This window comes from Periplaneta americana, chromosome 5 (assembly GCF_040183065.1).
Source record: "Periplaneta americana isolate PAMFEO1 chromosome 5, P.americana_PAMFEO1_priV1, whole genome shotgun sequence".
Taxonomy (NCBI): Eukaryota; Metazoa; Arthropoda; class Insecta; order Blattodea; family Blattidae; genus Periplaneta; species Periplaneta americana.
This window is the reverse complement of record NC_091121.1, coordinates 8,273,699-8,297,861: the sequence shown is the minus strand read 5'-3', so window position 1 is coordinate 8,297,861 and position 24,163 is coordinate 8,273,699. Positions and strand designations below refer to the sequence as shown.

Here is a 24,163-nt window from a genome sequence, read left to right as displayed (position 1 = left end):
AGGATGAATAGTGGAAGTGAAATAACACTGCAGATTTTCAGAGCGAATAACAAAAAATGTAATACCATATTGGTGGAAATTTCATAGTTTTCTCAGAAAAAAATGCTTTTCCCCCAAATGTTTAACACCCTCGGTAACTGTTACGAGTAGGATCGTGATTTTTGTCCATATCGGCAGAAAATCTGATAAAGAATAATTTATATCACTGATGTATTTCAATAGGATGGACGGTTTTCGTGTAAATTTAATTTAAAACTCACTAATTTGAAGCCACTGACCGATGCGACTGGTTTGCAACGTTGTAGCCAGAAAGGGAGTGAGCGGTAGTTTACTGAGACAGACAAACAGACCTGAGTTCGTTGAGCTCTTACATCTATATTACGAGAAGAAAAGGAAGTGTCTTAGCGGTGATGTTCCTAAACAAAGTGAAGCGGGGTCATATCTAGTATCCTTTAACTCATAATTTTGTGAGACGGTTTGGGTCTATGCTAAAGGAATATAAAACGTAATATTTTAAATATGCGTAATTCGTAATATTTAAAATCACAAACATTTTGTAAATATATAATTAGACAGCCAACTACCTATATAACAACCACAATGTGAAAAAAATGAAATGAAATAATTGAAATGCGCTTGAAAAACATTGATCATTGCAATCCTTTGCGTGAACAGTGTTAAAATGTCGCATATTACACAGGGCACAAACAAAATGCCTTAGCATTATGAGCGACACAAAAGTATTTTAGTTCTCATTCGAGTTTGAAAACATATTTCTTTGCTCTACCACGAGACATGACTCCACCACTGATGTCAACTCAAATGATATAAATAGAGCCCGCATGTTTAGGCATTTATTTTGGTTAAAATAGGCAGGCATATAGGCACTAAAAACAGTAAAAATAGGTAGTGAAATAGGCATTTATTATCCATGGAAACAGACAAAAAAAGACAAATTCTTAATAAACTACCCCATACGGTACTCATTTTCCTTGGTTACATGTCACAACAAGATCTTTTTAAGTTGTCAACTGTCATAGTGAGCCGCCTGTCAAAGAGAACGTTTTCATGTTGGAGGATATTTCTACGTCTACTGAAGTGATTGGAGCAAACTTAAAACAACATATTTCAGAAGGACTGTCTCTACTTTCTTTCAGAGATCGGAAAAACCGACTGTGTATTGTCTCAAAAAGAGGGGGTGTGAGAAGGGATTAGAGACTTCAAAGTACGCGTGACTTGTGCGTGCAAGCGACAACAGTAACGGGACCTGGAGACTTGCTTTTAATACTTCCCTCATCCCCTTTCTTTCGCTGATTAACCCCGAAGTGACCTGAGCACTGAGGGTTATACTGTTCAAACATCTTTGTTAAGTGACGTAAAAGATGGAATCGGTAGGGGAGAAAAGTTTGCGACTTCTTGAAAACATATGTATTGCTGGAGAATAAGATTCGCAGCAAATATTTTTGTGAGGTGAATATATATTTTTAATTTGTACAACCGCTCTTTTTTTGTTTTTTGATCAAATTTATGTACGGTTTATTTTAAATGCATTAAAATATATAGAATATGTACAACAACGAAGTAAAAAGGCTAAAAAAAGGCATTTAACCTTAAAATAGGCAACGGGAGCTAAAGTAGGCAAAAAAGGCAAAATAAAAATTGGGCCTACCGTCCCCAAATGTGTGGAAACGTGTTTATCTCTAATAGGTCTTTCATACAAACACACAGTTTAAAAAAAGGCATTTTGCCTAACATCCGGGATCTAGTTATGAAAGACATACTGGTTCTTCTCTAGTAAAGGTAGGGAAGTCGAGATAACGGGTGGAAGGGATTAAAACGCGGACAAAGGGGAGTGAAATCAATCAGGCACTTTTTCTCATGACTGCTGTAGACCGTGGAGAATTTCTAGTTAGTACTATAAAAACGTAAACCATAAAATATGTGTACTTACAAGACACTGCTTACTTTATCCCTAAAAAGGCCATTTTGATTTTAGAATAGAATACCAAAAATACGACTGTGACTTAATTCTAAACGAGTTTCTGAAGGATACGCTCTACGGCGTGATTTCCTTGTTACGACTGCAAGAAACGGCTTGTTTTTCGTATTCTCATATGGTTATGCGCACTGGAATTTGAAACCAGAAATAGTAGTAATGAAACAATAAATAAAATTGATCTGCGCATCCTCTTGGATATGCCCCTGGATGCCGGCCAATTGGAATATGGCGGGGACCACAATATTAAAATGGATGTAAAGGGAGTTGAGGAGAGAATTGGACAAGTTCCAATTTAAGGTTTTATTGTCTCATAAAATTTCGGGTTCAGCAGCAGTCTACACTTTTGAGTCAATAATGTCGCGTTTAAGTTTTTTTTTTTGAACCCAGGCTACTTTGTCAATATCATAAATTTGATTTTATAACCCTACACTGCACTGTACCTTGTTGGTGTTCGCAATGTTAATTTTTTGGAGAAAAAATGTCATTGCCGATCTTTTTAGGCTGGTAAAACTTCATTGTGTTCAGAATGTTGTCCAAGACAACATCCACCGCTGTGAAGTAACAGTTAGCACGTCTGACCGTGAAACTAGCGGGCCTGGGTTCAAATTCTGGTTGGGATAAGTTACCTGGTTGAGGTTTTTTTCTGGGGATTCTCCTCAACCCATTAAAAATCAAATGCTGGGTAACTTTCGGCGCTGGACCCTGGACTAATTTTGCTGGCATTATCACCTTCATCTCACTCAGACGCTAGATAACCATAGCAGTTGATGAGGCGTCATAAAATAACCAACTAAAAATGTTTTTCGACATTTTAACATGGAAACTTCTATAGAGATTGCGTAAAAATTACTTTTTAAAAGAACAATTCAAAGTATTAAGAGTTGTAATATATAATGAAATACCGTAACAAATGAACGTTCAGTCACCTGAAATGGGAACTATGATATGAAATCTAAAAGGATTTTTGGACAACTTATTTTTTGGACTTATGTTTGATGGCATATTTTTTGCATTCTCATTAGCCTACAGGATGTATTTAGCATTGTGATGCTAAAGAATTGCATTTAAAAATTTTCACAGAAATATATATATTTTCGACATAACGGAGAGGAAGATACGTCAGAATGACATAGACTTGCTATAGGTAGAGGAGAGGGAAACGACCACTCAGTTATCTAGTGGAGTGCAGTTTGTAGGCCTATTCTCAGTAACTGTTTCACGTTGCTTACCTACTGCTACAGTACAGTATGGAGGAATCTCAAAGAAGGAACACAACATTTAACGATTTACAGCTCGAACTTATTGATCTTCAATGTGACCTAAGGGCTAAAGATCGTTTGAATAATACTACTAGCCTGGTTGAGTTTTACAAGACTAAACATTAGCAATAATATCCAGGACTACACAGGCTGGCTGTGAAAAGGATTGCTATGTTTGGCTCAACGTTTATACTTGTGAGCAACTGTTTTCTATAATCAACTTTAATAAAGGCAGACATCGAACATCTGTAACTGATGTTTCATTACGATCAGTAGGCTACTGTTCCTTTCAGATGCCAACAGCATAAAACCTCGTTTTGATGTACTGATAAATAAAAATATAACAAAATGATATTGTACATTTCAGTAGCTATAGAATTTCTATTATTTCTGTAAAATAAATAGGCCTATTTCTTTATTAATTAATAATAGTCCAAGATAGTTTTCTAAACACTGAACGGGAATTCACTTCATAAACACTCGTAATAGTACTTCTTTTTGTGTATATTTTGTACGAGATCACCCCTTTTTCCAGTCCACCCTTATACAGAGCGCAGCTAATATCTGCATTCCGCTCATGAGCTTTGAGCCGGCTCGGAGAGCGCAAATTGTACTGAAGTCGTTAAATATCTGCATCATCTATGTTGAATATTATGTTTTTATCCACTGCGAAGTTAAAAATTCGACAAAATCCTATATCAACAATAGCAAATGGTTTTTTTTTTAACTAAATTGAAGTTCAAATTTACTATATCAAATCAAACTGTAAACACGTGTCACCATCTAGCGGCCAAATTCAAATCGTGTTGTAAATAGCTATTGTACAGATAGATATGCTCTCAGAAACGGGCACGAACTTATCTATTCCATAAAGTTATGAAACAGATAGGTATGAAATAGATATCTCGAGCATAATATCTGTTCCTAAAATGGTCGCATGTGAACTCTTGAATCAACAATAGCAAATGGTTTTTTTTTTTTTGTAACTAAATTGAAGTTCAAATTGACTATATCAAATCAAACTGTAAACACGTGTCACCATCTAGCGGCCAAATTCAAATCGTGTTGTACATAGCTATTGTACAGATAGATATGCTCTCAGAAACGGGCACGAACTTATCTATTCCATAAAGTTATGGAACAGATAGGTATGAAATAGATATCTCGAGCTTCATGCAACGGGGCATAGGACTGGTATAGTACGTAATTTATGAACAATAATGAAACGTGAGATGCTTTCGCATTGATGTATATAATATCTGTTCCTAAAATGGTCGCATGTGAACTCTTGAATCAACAATAGCAAATGGTTTTTTTTTTGTAACTAAATTGAAGTTCAAATTGACTATATCAAATCAAACTGTAAACACGTGTCACCATCTAGCGGCCAAATTCAAATCGTGTTGTACATAGCTATTGTACAGATAGATATGCTCTCAGAAACGGGCACGAACTTATCTATTCCATAAAGTTATGAAACAGATAGGTATGAAATAGATATCTCGAGCTTCATGCAACGGGGCATAGGACTGGTATAGTACGTAATTTATGAACAATAATGAAACGTGAGATGCTTTCGCATTGATGTATATAATATCTGTTCCTAAAATGGTCGCATGTGAACTCTTGAATCAACAATAGCAAATGGTTTTTTTTTTGTAACTAAATTGAAGTTCAAATTGACTATATCAAATCAAACTGTAAACACGTGTCACCATCTAGCGGCCAAATTCAAATCGTGTTGTACATAGCTATTGTACAGATAGATATGCTCTCAGAAACGGGTACGAACTTATCTATTCCATAAAGTTATGAAACAGATAGGTATGAAATAGATACCTCGAGCTTCATGCAACGGGGCATAGGACTGGTATAGTACGTAATTTATGAACAATAATGAAACGTGAGATGCTTTCGCATTGATGTATATAATATCTGTTCCTAAAATGGTCGCATGTGAACTCTTGAATCAACAATAGCAAATGGTTTTTTTTTGTAACTAAATTGAAGTTCAAATTTACTATATCAAATCAAACTGTAAACACGTGTCACCATCTAGCGGCCAAATTCAAATCGTGTTGTACATAGCTATTGTACAGATAGATTTGCTCTCAGAAACGGGCACGAACTTATCTATTCCATAAAGTTATGGAACAGATAGGTATGAAATAGATATCTCGAGCTTCATGCAACGGGGCATAGGACTGGTATAGTACGTAATTTATGAACAATAATGAAACGTGAGATGATTTCGCATTGATGTATATAATATCTGTTCCTAAAATGGTCGCATGTGAACTCTTGAATCAACAATAACAAATGTTTTTTTTTGTAACTAAATTGAAGTTCAAATTTACTATATCAAATCAAACTGTAAACACGTGTCACCATCTAGCGGCCAAACTCAAATCATGTTGTTCATAGCTATTGTACAGATAGATATGCTCTCAGAAACGGGCACGAACTTATCTATTCCATAAAGTTATGGAACAGATAGGTATGAAATAGATATCTCGAGCTTCATGCAACGGGGCATAGGACTGGTATAGTACGTAATTTGTGAACAATAATGAAACGTGAGATGCTTTCGCATTGATGTATATAATATCTGTTCCTAAAATGGTCGCATGTGAACTCTTGAATTCTGATGCAGGTACAAAGGCTTTGTTATACCGCTAATTCATATAAAATGTTCAGATAAGTCTATAATACCGTACATTAGTAAACCCGTTGTGAATATGAGGGCACAGCAGAACAAAGCAACCAACCAGGCTTACTGCTGGTAACTCCGCTGCTGTAATGTGTGTTCATTACGGCATTACAGCCAAATTCCCTCGCTTGTGTATAGCATTATGACGCCGTTAATTAATTTTATGGAGTGGATCATCATCTCGTAATACTCGGCGCACTGACTTCTCTGTAAACCTCGGCACGTTAGTGACAGCCTTCTACGAGAGGGCGTCTTAAATGTCAGACGCCGTTGTCTTGTTATTGAGTGGAATATTTTCGTATAGGAACCATGACTTACACCGGTAAATAGCTGTAGCATATACGAATAGAGAACTGCCCTTGAAGTAAACCCTTACTGAAGTACTCAGGGCGGAAGGGAAGAAAGAGTTCTTTACTTTTAACATCTTCTTGAGTATACGAATTTGTTGTTATTTTACAATTTATACCAAAGACATGACGTGCCCTTATTTTTTTTAAATAATACACTGCAATGTCTCGTATAACGAGAAATTGTCCATAAAACATACATACATATACATTCATGTACATATAATATTTTCACCGTTACAATTACACGTATATAAAAACTAAATATAAACATTTAGATAGGGATAAAAAATTTTACAGGAGAAAAAGTTCGTCCAAAGGGCTGGACACTGGAAGAGTACCCAAAACGCTCATTGCATTTCCGCGTTGAATAGCAATACTTATACATACGTAGTAGAAATATTTATTAGTATTTATTTATTTAACCTGGTAGAGATAAGGCCATCAGGCCTTCTCTGCCCCTCTACCAGGGGATTACAACTATAATCTATACTAATAATAAATCTGTAGCCGAAATTTTTCTGGTAATTTTCGATTTTCCAAAAATAATTGGTCCTAACATATATAATTAACCACCCTGAAACCGAAAATCGCTTTTTTGAAATTTTTGTTTGTATGTCTGTCTGTCTATATGTGTGTTACCTTTTCACGCGATAATGGATGAACGGATTTCGATGAAAATTGGAATATAAATTAAGTTCGTTGTAACTTAGATTTTAGGCTACATGGCATTCAAAATACATTATTTAAAAGGGGGGTTATAAGGGGGCCTGAATTAAATAAATCGAAATATCTCGCTTATTATTGATTTTTGTGAAAAATGTTACATAACAAAAGTTTCTTTAAAACTAATTTGCGATAAGTTTTATGCCTTGAAAAATTTTGATAGGACTGATATTTAATGAGATAAATGAGTTTTAAAATTAAAATACCTGCCATCTAAGGCCGTGTAATGAATTAAAAAGCAAATGACTTCGTCTATAAGGGACCTTGGACAGCAACAATCGAAAGCTATGAAAGATAGCCTACAGAGAATGTTTCTGTGTTTGTATGAAGTAATATCGGAAGCTAAATTAACCGATTTGTATAATTAATTATTAACTCACCATTGGAAAGTGTAGTGTCTCTAGATGGACATAATGCTATAATGTTATTACAGCAACTTCTGATATAATATAATATATAATATAATATAATATAATATAATATAATATAATATAATATAATATAATATAATATAATATAATATGTAATATTATATAATATAATTGAAGTTATTTGACGGGTTCAGATCCATAGTGGGCCAAGCGCCATTTACTGAATATACGTAGAAAACAAGGGTTAAAATTAAGTTATTACCATAATTCAATGGAAACCTATAACAAGTAAAATAAAATATACACATTAAATCTAAATAATGTCAATCTTCATTAAACTATGGTTGCGTGTAATAAAAATTAAGAAACATGTTAAAGGAATTGTCATTGCACCAAATGAGTGTCTCTGGACCAAAATGATCGCATTTAAATTATTTGGATGCAATTTAAATTAAGTAACATATTAAACGATTTATCCTTCTATCAAACACGAATGTTCCCTGGATCAAATGTCCTATTTTAATTATGTGATTACTCTATGTTTATTTCTAACGGGTGCAGCGGAGCGCACGGGTATGGCCGTATGAAGAATAAAATTACAATTAATGTTAAATTTACAATTGCAATTACAATAAAAATTAAAGTACGACAAGATTACCAGATTAATGAAAGCTAGACATTTTATCATAGAAGTTAAGAACAAAGAATATTTTTGTATTTACTGAATTACAAATTAAACCTAGAATAACAAAATTCTATAGTGATGAAATTACCGGATATTGAAATATTTTGTGATAGATTAAGAGAACTATTTACAAGAAACCATGTCTGAACGAATCTCAATTACTGACCAACTGCCTAGTAAGTTTGCGTTTGAATTGAATTTTATTTCGACAGTCCCTGATGCTAGCAGGTAGCGAATTCCAGAGTCTTGGCAGGGCTATTGTGAAAGAGGATGAGTATGAGGAGGTGCGATGGGGTGGTATTGTTAGTATTGTTTCATGGCGAGAGCGTGTGTTCTGCCCGAGGCAGGTCTTTCACTGCAAATCCAGCATTCTCCAATCTTTCCTATTTTCTGCCTTCTTCTTAGTCTCCGCATATGATCCATATATCTTAATGTCGTCTATCATCTGATATCTTCTTCTGCCCCGAACTCTTCTCCCTTTCACCATTCCTTCCAGTGCGTCCTTCAGTAGGCAGTTTCTTCTCAGTCAGTGACCTAACCAATTTTTTTTTTCTTCCTGATAAGTTTCAGCATCATTCTTTCTTCACCCACTCTTTCCAACACAGCTTCATTTAGTATTTTGTCTGTCCATTTCACACGCTCTATCCTGTTAGTGCAAACACTCGTGATGCCCCACTTCGATTACTGTGATATTCTGCTTACTGACCTAAGCGTTACTTCGGCGCAGAGACTACAGCGTGTTCATAATATGTGCGTCCGTTTCGTCTGCAATATTTGCCGGGCTGATCACGTAACACCATCCCTGGAAATGTTGTCCTGGCTCCGTCTAGAAGATCGTAGAAAAATCCACTGCCTTTCCCTTCTCTTTCACATATTGCATTTCTCCACTCCTGTGTATCTTGCGTCTCGTTTTCAAAATTTATCCACCCACCATAACCTAGACACACGATCACAACACTCCTCAATATTATGCATTCCCTCCCAACGAACATCCTCATATTCATCTTCTTTCACTGTGGCTGTTCCTCGGCTTTGGAATTCCCTACCGAGTAATGTCAGGGACTGTCAGACATCAAACCAATTTAAGAATAGGCTAACGAAATATTTTTCTAACAATTCTTGTTAACAATAATAGCTGTTTCAGGTTTCTCAATGTTTAATGGTTATATATATCACAGATAAATATCTAAATTATCTCATTATTATTATTATTATTATTATTATTATTATTATTATTATTATTATTATTATTATTATCACTATTTCTTACCAATGTTTATTATTGTCACACTAACATTACTTATCCAACTTTCATTATTTACTTTCATGTTGTTTTATGGTCTAGATATTAATGTAATAACTATGTAAGCAATTGTATTCAGTTAGAATTAGAGTCTGGCTAGGCGGAAGAGAAGGCCTAGTGGCCTTAGCTCTGCCAGATTAAATAAATAAATTATTATTATTATTATTATTATTATTATTATTATTATTATTATTTTCCATATTCACATTTCAAATGCTTCTATTAGCTTCTCTTCACTTCGTCGTAATGACCATGTTTGTCCCTCATACAATGCCACACTCCACACAAAGCACTTCACTAGTCACTTTCTTAGTTCTTTTTCCAGAGGTCCGCAGAAGATGCTCCTTTTTTCTATCAAAAGCTTCCTTTGCCATTGCTATCCTTCTTTTGAGTTCCTGACAGCAGCTCATGTTACTGCTTATAGTACATCCCAAGTATTTGAAGCTGTCCACTTGTTGCACTGTTTCATTTCGAATTCTGACATTTACCTTACTGTAATAATAATAATAATAATAATAATAATAATAATAATAATAGTAATAATAATAATAAATTTAAAGTGCAATTTATTTAACAACGCTCGCAACTGCAGAGGTTATATCAGCGTCGCCGGTGTGCCGGAATTTTGTCCAGCAGGAGTTCTTTTACATGCTAGTAAATCTACTGACATGAGCTGTCGCATTTAAACAAACTTAAATGCCATCGACGTTGACCGGGATCGAACCCGCAATCTCGAGCACAGAAGGCCAGCGCTATACCAACTACGCTACCGAGGCCGACAATAATAATAATAATAATAATAATAATAATAATAATAATAATAATAATAATAATAATACGTAGTGAAAGACTGACTAGTACCTAACTTAGATAAGTTTCAATAGCAGCCTATCTCTACGTATCTATTATCATTATCATTATTATTATTATTATTATTATTATTATTATTATTACTACTACTACTACTACTTCGTATTCCTATGAAGGACATGAGACATCACAAACTCTTCTATATCCTCACCGGTCTCCAGATGTATTAAACATGCTAACTTACATGTAGGCGATTTCGATCCATTCAATGTATAGAAGTATTAGAATATGGCAATGTCTTTGCTAATATTATTTGCATAATCCTTATACACAAATTGGTAGTAAGAATCAACTCCTTTCCCTAATATTTTATAGTATTAATTTCTGTAAATTAATTATTGTAATCTATGTTCTTTATTTTGTTGTTAACTCAATTATTTAATTTGTACCATAGTTGTTCATTCTAATGTATTAATTGTATCACTGTGCTGGACTTTTCTTGGCCAATGGCTGTTGTCCAGCACATAAATATCAATAAATAAATAAATAAATAATTATTATTACTATTATTATACTTGTCGAAAATAAAACTAGTTTTATATATTATATTATAACATGTTTAACAAGTACAGGCAACAATAATTGTCTTAGATTCTTGATATGTTGCCAATTACTCTAAATTATAGGAGATATATCTACATATGTTGCAAGTAAAATAGGTACGTAAATTTTAGCGAGATTTCACAGTCAACAAACAAATTTCACGTATCGCAAATAGGTTTTGAGTTTTGGATTAAAATATAATAAAACAGAAAACACTGAACGTAGTTTGTGGCTAAGGTTGGATGACCCGCCCGTCAATGTCGGATTCACGAACGTCACCCAATTTGCGTGCCGAACTTGTAACAGTCATCGCATGTATACAGCTACTGTACGCCTAAGTTACGGATATGTCCCGAGTTCGACTGTCGAAAAGCCAGCCAGCCAAGACGTTCTTCAGATTTCGAGCATGATTGTATTATTTTAGACTCGCTGCTTGGGTTTTCAAGCGATAATGCTTTAATTCTGGTATTTTTGTGAGACGGAAATAGTGTTTGTGCGAGATCGTGCGTATTTGCTTGTTTTCCGCACAGAACCAATACGCGGTAAGTGTGAAATACCACATTCAGTATTCCCAACGTAACACACATAACAATTTCCCTCTTCTTACCGCTTAAGCGCGACATTCATTTTACTGCTTTAGGCTTTTAACATATTATTTTTAGGGACGTTTAACATAGTAATAATTATAAATTGGAAACTTACCACTGCAATTTCACCTAAATTGCACTGTTAATTATTGTTTTTAAATATTTGCAAAAATTAAGTAAAGTCTACTACTCCACGAAACTTATTGCATTCCTGATACAAGTAACATTAAGGAAGCCGTGAAAAAATCAACAAGATTCCAGATGCCGATGTCATTACTGCAATATGTTATATAAATAATATTGTTAAAATATTAAAATGAAAAATAAATCATTACATAACCTTACCGTTTGTTTTAAGTTCGCATTTATAGACTGGGGGGAAAAAAGACAGACGTATATCACGGCCTGCTGGAGTATAGTAAACACAGAAAACATTTTATAGCAACAATGTTGAAGAAAGATATTTTGGTTTTCCGAAGTTGCCGTCATTAAACAGAAACCAAGATGGAGATTTCATTGCAACTAATTAGAAATTCGTCTTTCAGGTATGTAATAAACGATCTTCGCACAGACAGACGTATATCACGGCCTGCTGGAGTATAGTAAACACAGAAAACATTTTATAGCAACAATGTTGAAGAAAGATATTTTGGTTTTCCGAAGTTGCCGTCATTAAACAGAAACCAAGATGGAGATTTCATTGCAACTAATTAGAAATTCGTCTTTCAGGTATGTAATAAACGATCTTCGCACAAAATAATGTACGATACACGAGCGGTATGTTTGTTTTCATGTTCTCGGAAATTAAAAAAGCTCAACTACGTTTCGCTTTTTCAATCTTTTCCTCGACCATGAAAACGTCAACATACCGCTCTTGTAACGCATATTACTATTGTGGTACTGCGTCTAAAATTGTAGGGAATGCCATGAATTTCTCAAGTAGGAATAGGTTCAAATACCAAAGAAAAAGTGTGAAAAAACGACAAGTAGTTTTACAAAGTCAGAAAAGTTTTTTTGGGACTTTTTTTTAGAAACTTCTATTTCTCTTTTCCTTTCTCTCTAAAATTTAAAACGAATGCTTCTTTGCGGCGATGGTTTGTTCAGAGCCTCGCCAGCAGTTACGGCTGCCCTCAACCTAGGGAAGCTGGATTGATGATGTGGGGAAGGACTGTAGACGAATGAGTGTGAGGAGATGAAGGACGAGGACTGCTGACGGAAAGGAATGGACTGCAATTTTTTTGTCTGGCTAATGTCCTTCAGCGGTGTAAAGTGAGCGAATAGCTGTGGAAATGCGAAATACCAGAATGTGATCGCAGCAAGAACCAGCCAGTACAGGAAAGAGAAGCGATGATAAAATTATACAGAGCTGCGAAATTAAATTTAGGTTCGAGACTTTTAATATCGAAGGTTGATTCTGATTAATTGTTGGCTTCTGGTGAAGATATGAAGTCAGATTTTTTTAACACGTATGAAAAAATTTGTATATAATGATTGTCATATTTATAGCTCCATTCATGCAATATTAACACATTGAAATACATAAATCAAATAATCTTTGAAAATTCTATACTTACTTACTTACTTACTGGCTTTTAAGGAACCCGGAGGTTCATTGCCGCCCTCACATAAGACCGCCATTGGTACCTATCCTGAGCAAGATTAATCCATTCTCTATCATCATATCCCACCTCCCTCAAATCCATTTTAATATTATCTTCCCATCTACGTCTCGGCCTCTCTAAAGGCCTTTTTCTCTCCGACCTCCCAACTAACACTCTATTTGCATTTCTGGATTCGCCCATACCTGCTACATGCCACGCCCATCTCAAACGTCTGGATTTAATATTCCTAATTGTGTCAGGTGAAGAATGCAATGCGTGCAGTTCTGTGTTTTGTAACTTTCTCCATTCTCCTGTAACTTCATATCTCTTAGCCCCAAATATTTTCCTAAGCAACTTATTCTCAAACACCCTGAACCTATGTTCCTCTCTCAAAGTGAGAGGCCAAGTTTCACAACCATAAAGAACAACCGGTAATATAACTGTTTTATAAATTCTTTCAGTTTTTTTGACAGCAGACTGGATGATAACAGCTTATCAACCGAATAATAACAGGCATTTACCATATTTATTCTGTGTTTAATTTCCTCCCGAGCATCATTTATATTTGTTACTGTTGCTCCAAGATATTTGAACTTCTCCACCTCTTCAAAAGATAAATTTCCAATGTTTATATTTCCATTTCGTACAATATTCTCGTCACGAGACGTAACCATATACTTTGTCTTTTCGGGATTTACTTCCAAACCTATCTCTTTACTTGCTTCCAGTAAAATTTCCGTGTTTTCCCTGATCGTTTGTGGATTTTCTCCTAACATATTCACGTCATCCGCATAGACAAGCAGCTGATGTAATCCGTTCAATTCCAAACCCTCTCTGTTATCCTGGACTTTCCTAATGGCATACTCTAGAGCAAAGTTAAAAAGTAAAGATGATAGTGCATCTCCTTGCTTTAGCCCACAGTGAATTGGAAACGCATCTGACAGAAACTGACCTATACGAACTAGTTTCTTGGGAATACCAAATTCAATAAGAATATCATATAAACCTCTCTTAACCGAGTCATATGCCTTTTTGAAATCTATGAATAACTGATGCACTGTACCCTTATACTCCCATTTTTTCTCCATTATCTGTCGAATACAAAATATCTGGTCAATAGTTGATCTATTACGTCTAAAACCACATTGATGATCACCAATAATTTCATCTACATATGGAGTTAATCTTCTCAAAAGAATATTGGACAAAATTTTGTACGACGTCAACAAAAGTGATATTCCTCGAAAGTTACTACAGTTAGTCTTGCCCCCCTTCTTAAAGATAGGTACGATTATGGACTCCTTCCATTGTTCTGGTACAATTTCCTTTTCCCAGTTACTAACCACTAGGATCGCTAATATCGCTTCATTACAGACAATGCAAAATAGTACTTGCACAGTCTATTGTTCCTAGCACCCTCACAACTCAAGCTTCGTGACTGTATATACTAGACTGTGGTATGATGTAATCCTTCTGTGTACTTCTAGACAACTCGAGAAGTATCGATTGTTTCACAGTCGATATTGTTCAATCATTTTACGATAGATTATATATCAATTGCAGTATAAGATTACGCGCGAAATTTAATTATAGTGCACTTAAGGAAGTACTTAAGAACTGTGGGTGTTTGACGAAAACTGATTTCATTTTTGCAGAGAGCATGAAAAAGTCATAAAAATGACCCTTTGTCATATAAAACGTCTGAACATGGCAACCCTGTGTTATTTGTGTGTGTTGGTGGCGCAGGATGTGATTGAACTGTCTCGGGAAATTTCCTCTTGTGTTTTGTTAGCCTACGGAACATGTTGTGACAGTTCACAGAATATCTGTATGCCATATATTCCCATCGTAAATAAACATTACATCATCTTCTTTGTGCAAAGCCTGCAGGATGCCGTGTGACGTCGTTTTTTTGTCTGAGCAATATAAAAAATTGATTTCTTTTACGTTTCCACGAATCATACCGATGTTTTTAACAATCGTTGTTATGGAGATGAGACAAACTTTCTCATAATTAGGGCTAGGATTTTGATGACCTATAAATCATGAAAAAATGTCCTAAAAACAATGAATTTATGATCTAAAAATCTTTCAAAAATGCCCTTAAAAATGCCCTAAAATTGATCTTACACAATTGGCTTAGTAGGAAAAGAGGTTTTGTACTACCGGTACTTAATATTTAGACTAGTAATTAAATTAAATTCTACGTGTAGTACCAACATTTAAATTTATTTAATTTTACATAATTTTTTCTAAGTGGTACACTTTAATTAATTATTTTACTTGATGTAATTTCCATGTAGCTCACCATAAGGCCACTGTTACCCGGAATTAGCAGGTATAGAGGAGTCTATATTGAAGGGATGGTTGAGTGTACTACGTTCAAATGGCAATATTTGTGTAGAAAAAGGTTAAAATATTATACAAAATAATGGGTATTAGCCATCGGCGTAGCCTGGTCGGTTAAGGCGCTTGCCTGCCGATTCGGAGTTTCACTCGGTCGCAGGTTCGACTCCCGCTTGGGCTGATTATCTGGTTGGATTTTTTCCGAGGTTTTCCCAACTATAAGACAAATGTCAGGTAATCTTTGGCGAATCCTCGGATTCATCTCACCAATTATCATAACGCTATCACCAATTCCATCGACACTAAATAACCTCGTAGTTGATACAGCGTCGTTAAATAACCAAGTAAAAAAATAAAGGGTATTAATGTACAAAATATGTAGACAAATATCAAAGGAAATAAACTTATTTTATATTAATAATGGGGATTTGTGACCAAAATTAAATGAAAATGCCTAAAAAATGTCCGAATAAAACAAAAGATGCTGTTATGAGTTGAAACAGGCAAAAATTAAAAAAAAAATGGCCTAAGAAATATGTCTTAAAACACTCAGTTTATCACATAACATATAAATAATAAAGCAGCTATGTTTCTGGCTTACTAGAAAAAAGATGCAATTTCATCAAAATCTTAGCCCTAGTCATAATATATTCTCGCGGTTCTTTTTCGTGTTACGATATTCCTGTACGTATACAGCGTACGTAAAAGAATGTAACAAGACAATACAAAGCTGATCAGAATAATCATTTCACTGGCATTATATCTTCATCTCATTCAGACGCTAGATAACCACAGCAATCGATAAAGCGTCGTAAAATAACCAATTAAAAACAGAAGAATAAATTCATAAGTAAAATTTAGTGGAGATTCGGAATATGTAGTTGTTTAAGTCAGCTGTCCGAAGATAGATCTGAACCTCACAAGTGTTACTAACAAGACACCACTTATGAGGCAACTAGGCCAGGTGATAATGGGATAGGGTGGCCAGTTCTTTTCCCCCTCCATTGCATACATAGCTGATTAGCTACATATTACACTAATCAGACTTCAGATTCGGAATATGTGAATCTTAAAATAGGATGCCGTTTAAAAAAAATAGGGGAGAGTCGGGTAGTATCGGACATCGGGTAATATCGGACAGTGCGTTTCTTTCATCTACCACCATATGGTAGTACCTGAATGACATGGTTACGTTTCTCTATGCGACATCACAGAAACGTAACCATGTCAATCAGGTACTATCATCGTGTGGTAGATGAAAGAAACTCACTGTCCGATATTACCCGATGTACGATACTACCCGACTCTCCCCTAAAGTTTACTATCACACCCTGTGTGGCTGAATAACTTTTTTCGAACACTGGTATGATATTGTATGGTTTATCTCCAACAGCTTTTGTACTAAACTTGTTTTTGTGAAATTAAAAATGGTAAAAGTTAAGAGTTAAGAGTAATATTTCATACTGTCCACACCTGTGGAGTAACGGTCAGCGCGTCTGGCCGCGAAACTAGGTGGCCCGGATTCGAATCCCAGTTGGGGCAAGTTACCTGGTTGAGGTTTTTTCCGGGGTTTTCCCTCAATCCAATACGAGCAAATGCTGGGTAACTTTCGGTGCTGGACTCCGGACTCATTTCACCGGCATTATCACCTTCATTTCATTCAGACGCTAAATAACCTAGATGTTGATACAGCGTCGTAAAATAACCCAATAAAATAAATATTTCATACTTAATGAACAGCCTGTATATTTCTTTCAGAATTTGTGTTTTGAGTTGAAAAAAATCTTTAAATGCTCGTCATCTTAAATCAGAAACAAATTAGTTTGTAATTGATTTTAGAAATAACAGTCAACTGTGATTCAATATTGATCTCGAGTATCAGTCATCTGTTAAAATAAACAATAATTTGATACAGCTATTCTATAGCATTTCCGAATGTATTTCAACAAGCTACTCAAACGTTATGAAAACTTTCATCTTTATGGTCTATGGCATCCGTTGCGTTACTGTGCAGGGTTTAGTAATGTTATTAGAATCACTTATTCTGTGCTTGTTATCAAAGCATCGAGTATGAAAGCTGCTTTGATATCTCGTCATGTACCCTTGTTTACAAAGTCTCGGTGTTATGAAGCTATAAATAACCCAGGTATTTTATATCAAAGCTGCTACTGGAAATAAAGCGAAAATGAAAGTTTGTGCTGCATGTGAGTTTATTTTAACCTAATTCCGCTTCAAATAAATCCGAAACACTTGAATTTTGACATGGTATGAATTTAAATGTATATCACAGGTCTCCTGTACGAATTTTTACATAGTTCTAATTTTTCACTGTTAGTGTTTTGACTGGTATTGTTATCTATAAAGCGTTCTACTCGAATATCGAAATCAACTAAATAAATTAAACAAAGTGAGTTTGATAAACCACAATGATCCCAACATATTTCCTGATGTGACACATACAACCGAACAGAACATCGAATTGTATTAAAAAACATAGAAAAGGCGAAGACATTTTTGTTATCATCAGGGAAAGGATTTATATGTAAATACATATTTACTTATAAAGCTAATATAATTTATATTTTGCATTATCTTTATGTTTCACAATGTGTAGGGTTGAAAAATCCTACTTTTATTTTCCATATTTTTCCATATTTTAGAGTTTAGTACATATTTTCGTTAATTTCCATATATATTCCATATTTCATATAAAACAGTCCATATTATATTAGGTTTAACAATAAAACAAAACAAAATTCCATTAACTTTTAAAAATACATTTCAACAATAGAGATTTAAACACATGTTCAGTAATCCCTTTAACATCAGAGTTATTTGAAAATTAGCAGTCCTATCAACAATGGGAAAGTAAGTTACAAAACTGTATTAATTTAATTTAAAATTTTTAACAGACTTCAGTTGTGCAGCTCAACAGTTAAATGCCAGTCAGAGTACACATAGGTTCAGTTTTGTAAATCATACTATAAAGACGGTAAATATGCCAAAAGTACGTCATTCAGTCAATTTAAAATCAAAACTAACAAGTTACATTTCAGAATTTAAAGAAGATGGTTTATCAACTGACAATAAAATATTATTTTGTAATTTGTGTCAGTGTGCAGTATCATCTACACAAAAGTTCCTGGTGCAACAACACATTACAACTAGTAAACATCAGGCCAACAAACAACTAAATTCCAAGCAGAGACAATTGTTTTTAACACAACCAACAACATCGAATGTAAGATCTGAGTTTAACATCGACCTGTGCCGTTCTCTCATCTCTGCTGATATTCCTCTCTACAAACTAAAGAATAAGGTCTTCAGGGAATTCCTTGAAAAATATACTCAACATACAATCCCGGATGAGTCAACACTTAGGAAGACGTATGCTCCATCCATCTACGATGAGACAATACAGAAGATAAGAGATGAAATTAAAGATAGTTCAATTTGGGTTTCCATTGATGAGACTCCCGACAAAGAAGGTAGACTTGTTGGTAATGTAGTTATCGGTTTGTTAAGTGAACAATATTCTGAACGAATTCTTTTACATTGTGATGTTCTAGAAAAGTGCAATAACAAAACTATAGTTAAACTGTTCAACGAAGCTATGGGTATCCTGTGGCCAAAGGGTATTATGTACGATAATGTGTTATTCTTTATTAGCGATGCTGCCCCTTATATGGTCAAAGCTGGACAAGCATTATCTGTTGTATATCCTAAATTGACTCATTTTACTTGTGTGGCGCATGCATTTCATCGTGTGGCAGAAGTGGTCAGAGACAATTTCCCTAAAGTAGATTTGTTGATTTCATCAGTGAAAAAAGTATTTCTCAAAGCTCCCAGTAGAGTTAACGTGTTGAAAGAAATGTACCCTGAAATTCCATTGCCACCAAAGCCAATTTTAACTAGATGGGGTACATGGCTAGAAGCAGTTGAATATTATGCCGAACATATAGACTCTATTAACAATGTTCTCCTTGCATTGGACTCTGAAGATGCAGTCTCAATTGATACTGCGAAAACAGTTACCTGTGACATAAGTGTGAAGAATGACTTAGCTCACATTCAGCATACATTTTCATGCATCATAAAAACGCTCAAAAGTCTCCAAAATAGGCACCTTTCACTATCTGAAAGTTTTGAAATTATAAATAGTACTGTGGAACAACTGAATCGTGGTAGAGGTAAAGTTGCAGATGCAGTAAGAGCTAAGGTGGACACTGTACTTTCAAAAAACCCTGGATATGAAGAACTACAAAAGGTTGTTGCTGTGATGAGTGGTGAATCAACAGTGAAGATTAACTTGGACTTATCCCCAGCAGACATTGTGAAATTGAATTATGTACCAGTTACTTCTTGTGACGTCGAACGCTCTTTTAGTCAGTATAAATCTATCCTCAGAGACAATAGAAGAAGATTCACTTTTCAGCACTTGAAAGAAATGTTTGTAACCTATTGTTATGGTAACAGACAATAAAAATTGTGTTTTGTTGAAACTACATTGGAAGATAAGGTACGTCCATTATATTTTTTGTTTAGTTTGATTAAAATGTACCAATATTTAACGTACATAGTCATTTTTTTATAATTTTAAGTCCATATTTAATTCCATATTTTGGTAAAAATCCATATTTAATTCCATATTTTGGTAAAAATAACTACATATATATTTACATATTTCATATATTTTTAGTCCATATAAATCCGTTCCCTGGTTATCATTCATAAATTGTACTGTATTGTTAAACAAATAATGCCTGAAAGACGGACCATCGATCGGTAAAGGGGAATGAACGCATAAAAAATCATTCTTTTTCAATCTCATTTCGACTTGGTATCGCAATCTTTGAAAATAACGTCAGAAAATGTATATATCATTTCGGAATAAATTGATTTGTAAATAGTAAGCATGAATAGTAGTATAGTTTACATGAAGTCCAGAAAGACATGACTGACCAAATATGACTTGGCCAGAACCGCTTTTGACGAAGAACTTTTCATTTATTTACTTATTTATTCATTTATTTATTTATTTATTTACGTACTTATTTATTTCTTTTATTTCTTTATTTATTTATTTTATTTATTTATTCATTCGCTTACATTTTTACTCATTTATTTATTCGATTACTTTTTATTTACTTATTTATTTGCTTATTTATTTATACTTTATTTATTTACTTACGTACTTGTTTATTTCTTTTATTTATTTATTCATTCGCTTTCTTTTTTACTCATTTATTTATTCGATTTCTTTTTATTTACTTATTTATTTATTTGCTTATTTATATATGTATTCATTTATTCTTTATTTATTTATTTACTTACGTACCTATTTATTTCTTTTTATTTATTTATTTATTTATTTCATTTATTTATATATTCGCTTACTTTTTTACTCATTTATTTATTCGATTACTTTTTATTTACTTATTTATTTGCTTATTTATTTGTTCTTTGTTTATTTATTTACTTATTTATTTATTCGCTTACTCTTTTATTTACTAATTTATTTATTGGATTACTTTTTTATTTACTTATTTATTTTTTTGCTTATTTATTTGTGTATTTATTATTTATATATTTATTTATTCCCTTACTTATTTGTTTACTTATTTCTTTATTTACTTATTTATTTGTTTACTTATTTATTTATTTATTTACTTATTTGTTTATTTATTTATTTACTTATCTATTTATTTATTTATTTATTTATCACATTAGGAATATTAAATCCATACGTTTGAGATGGGCAGGGCATGTACATATGGGTGAATCCAGAACTGCATATAGACTGTTAGTTGGAAAACCTGAGGGATAAAGACCTTTCGGGAGGCCGAGACGTAGATGGCAGGATAGTATTGTGGGAGGATTTAAGGGCCACAGTCTCGCTTCAACCACGGCAGAGTACGGTCGAGGTTACGGGAGCGGTTATCTAGTGAGTTCGTGTACGCGGAGTGTGTGCATACTATAAGTGTTGTATTAAACCGAAGTATTTTCGTGCGGTGTTTACATTCTTACGAATACTTTCGCGTGTGTCTTTTCTTCATATTTGAGAAAAGTGACAACAGGAAAACCAAACATGGCTACAATTCGACGACTTAATACAATTAAAGTACAATTTGACGGTAGTGCTACTCGTCCTATGGCAATGGATGTACATCTTTGGATACAACAAACTCTCAACTTAACCACGGAACAGGTAGATATGTTGCAATTAAATACACAAGAAAAATCATTATATATAAAAGTGATATCGCCCACGATATATGAAAAACTAATACACAAACATGAAGGTACAACAGATTTCAAATATAATAATGGTGAACAAACACAAGTGAAAGTAAGCAAGGCGGATGTTCCTTCCGTAACTGTCCGAGTGTTTAATTTACCCCCGGAGGTGCCGAGTTCATTAATTCAAACTGCGTTAAATACGTATGGTGTAGTTCATTCAGTGAGACAAGAACAGTGGAGCACAGCTTATCCCTTCCCAGTTAACAATGGCGTTCGTGCGGTAAAAATGGAAATTAAGAAGCATATTCCAGGATCGATATCTATTGCGGGATATAACGCACACATCACGTATGTGGGACAACCGATTTTATGCTATGTGTGCCATGAGCCCAATCATAAGAAAGAAGACTGCCCTCAGAGGAAAACCACTATGAATGTTAATGTCAAACAACGACAACTGTTATTAAGTGACATTGTTTCGGGAACAGTCATACAGCAACGTGAGGCGCCACGTGATATGCAAACGATGGAACGTCCCACGGAACGGGAAGCACCTGTAGAAGAAGAAACTGACACCGCATCAGAGACTGAGGCCATAAAAACAGTGACTACTGAAGATGAACAAAATATTATGGACACCACAGCAAATGATGCAGCTGAGGTCGCACAGGATAAGGAACTACTTACAGTTATCGATGATGACATGGAAATAACAAATACTTCATCTGGAATAAAAACACCTTTGGATCTTGGAGAATCCACAATTGATCGCGAAGAAAACCAAAAATTAGGGCAACCTACTGAAACACCACCTAAGAAACTTAAACCTATGGTGCAACATGAGTGTGCACGGGACCCACGTCTAAGAAGTCGCGATGATGGGGCGGTTCCTGGTAGCAGCGCCAGCGAAAAGAACACAACAAACACGTATCCTAGCAACAAGATCAAGAATAGTCCAAGACCTCACCCCTACGCAATCTACGGTCGTACCAAAGAGGGCAGTAAAAAGGACGGTGCTGATGGAAAATCTCTTCCTAAGGAAGATAAAACCAATAGAACTGGAGACTTCCTTACCGACTGTGAATCATAAATATTTTTGGACGTAGAATATGCAGACAGGAATATCTATATCGTACTGCAAGTCAATACTTGCACTACTTTATATACTTCAATATATGGTGCTACTACGAAATTATGCGACACTAAATATAAATTGTTTACAAAGCAAAAATAAACAGTCGTTACTAAATGCATTCATAAAACAAAACAGTATAGATATGCTACTATTGCAGGAAGTGAATACAGAAAACTTTGATTTCATAGGACCGCAATACGATTACGTTGTTAATACTGGTGATGAAAATCGTGGTACGGCAGTTATTTATCGTTGTGGACTTGCAGTAGATGCCATTGAAAAACATCCAAGCGGACGAGTGATATCCATGAAGGTTAACAACATTCAGGTGCTCAATGTATATCTTCCTTCTGGAACCAATCATCGCCAAGAACGAGAAAATTTTCTAAGTAAGGAACTCCCTTTCTTCCTTCGCCACAGATATGACTGTCTACTGATAGGTGGGGACTGGAACTGTGTGCTTCACGCGAAAGATCAAACGGGGCAGTATAACCCATCTCCAGTTTTGACTAATATGACACAAGACCTACAATTAGTAGATACTTGGGAGCTTCTCCATGGTAATAGAGTAGAATATACGTTTCGCCGACAAAATGGAGCATCTAGATTAGATCGATTCTATATCACCAGAAAACACAGTAAATATGTCTACCGTATACAAGTATTTCCCACGCCATTTTCTGACCATGACTGTGTCCTCCTTTCACTCAAGACTGATATTCCTCTTCCCCTGTATGGTAAGAGCTTTTGGAAACTGAACAATACCTTACTATATATTCCTGAAATCAGTGAACAATTTTCTCAACATTTTGAAAAATTAACAATCAGAGCCAACAACTCCAAACTCAACAACCTGCAAAAGTGGTTAAATATTATAAAACCTGGAATAAAAGCCTATTTTCAACAAGCAGGTATCATTCGAGCCGCAGAAAATAGGGAAACATTGAACTTTTACTATCAGCTTTTAAACGAATTGTATGATGCACAACAGACAGGTGGTAATAAGTGGCAAGAAATTTTAAACATTAAATCGACTATTTGTGCTCTTCAACAAAAATTCATGGACGGTGTAAAGATACGTGCGAGAACGCCAACAGTAAGCGAAGATGAAAGATGTGCCCTATACCATCTTGTAAAGGAAAAACGCAACGCTAGGACTAAACATATATCCCACCTCCAAACAACGGAAGGAACAGAATTAACATCTAACTCAGACTGTATTAAAGAAGTTGAAACTTTCTTCAAATCCCTTTATTCTGCATCTCCCACCTCTGTAACCGAAACAGACACTTTACTCAAGCATGTGAACAGACACTTGAATTTGCAGCAGCAAAGCGATCTTCAGTTACCAATTACAGAAGAAGAAATTCTCATGGCAATAGAAACTGCACCCAAGAATACTGCCCCTGGACCTGATGGACTTACATATCAACTGTACAAA

The 24,163-nt window shown here is 34.7% G+C and overlaps 1 protein-coding gene across 2 annotated transcripts in view; it reads left to right on the top strand.

The window, feature by feature from the left end:
- The window catches only part of LOC138699446 (C-Maf-inducing protein-like), a 900,368-nt gene that overhangs the window by 740,002 nt on the left and 136,203 nt on the right, over window positions 1–24,163 (top strand). The gene's annotated exons all lie outside the window — the stretch shown is intronic.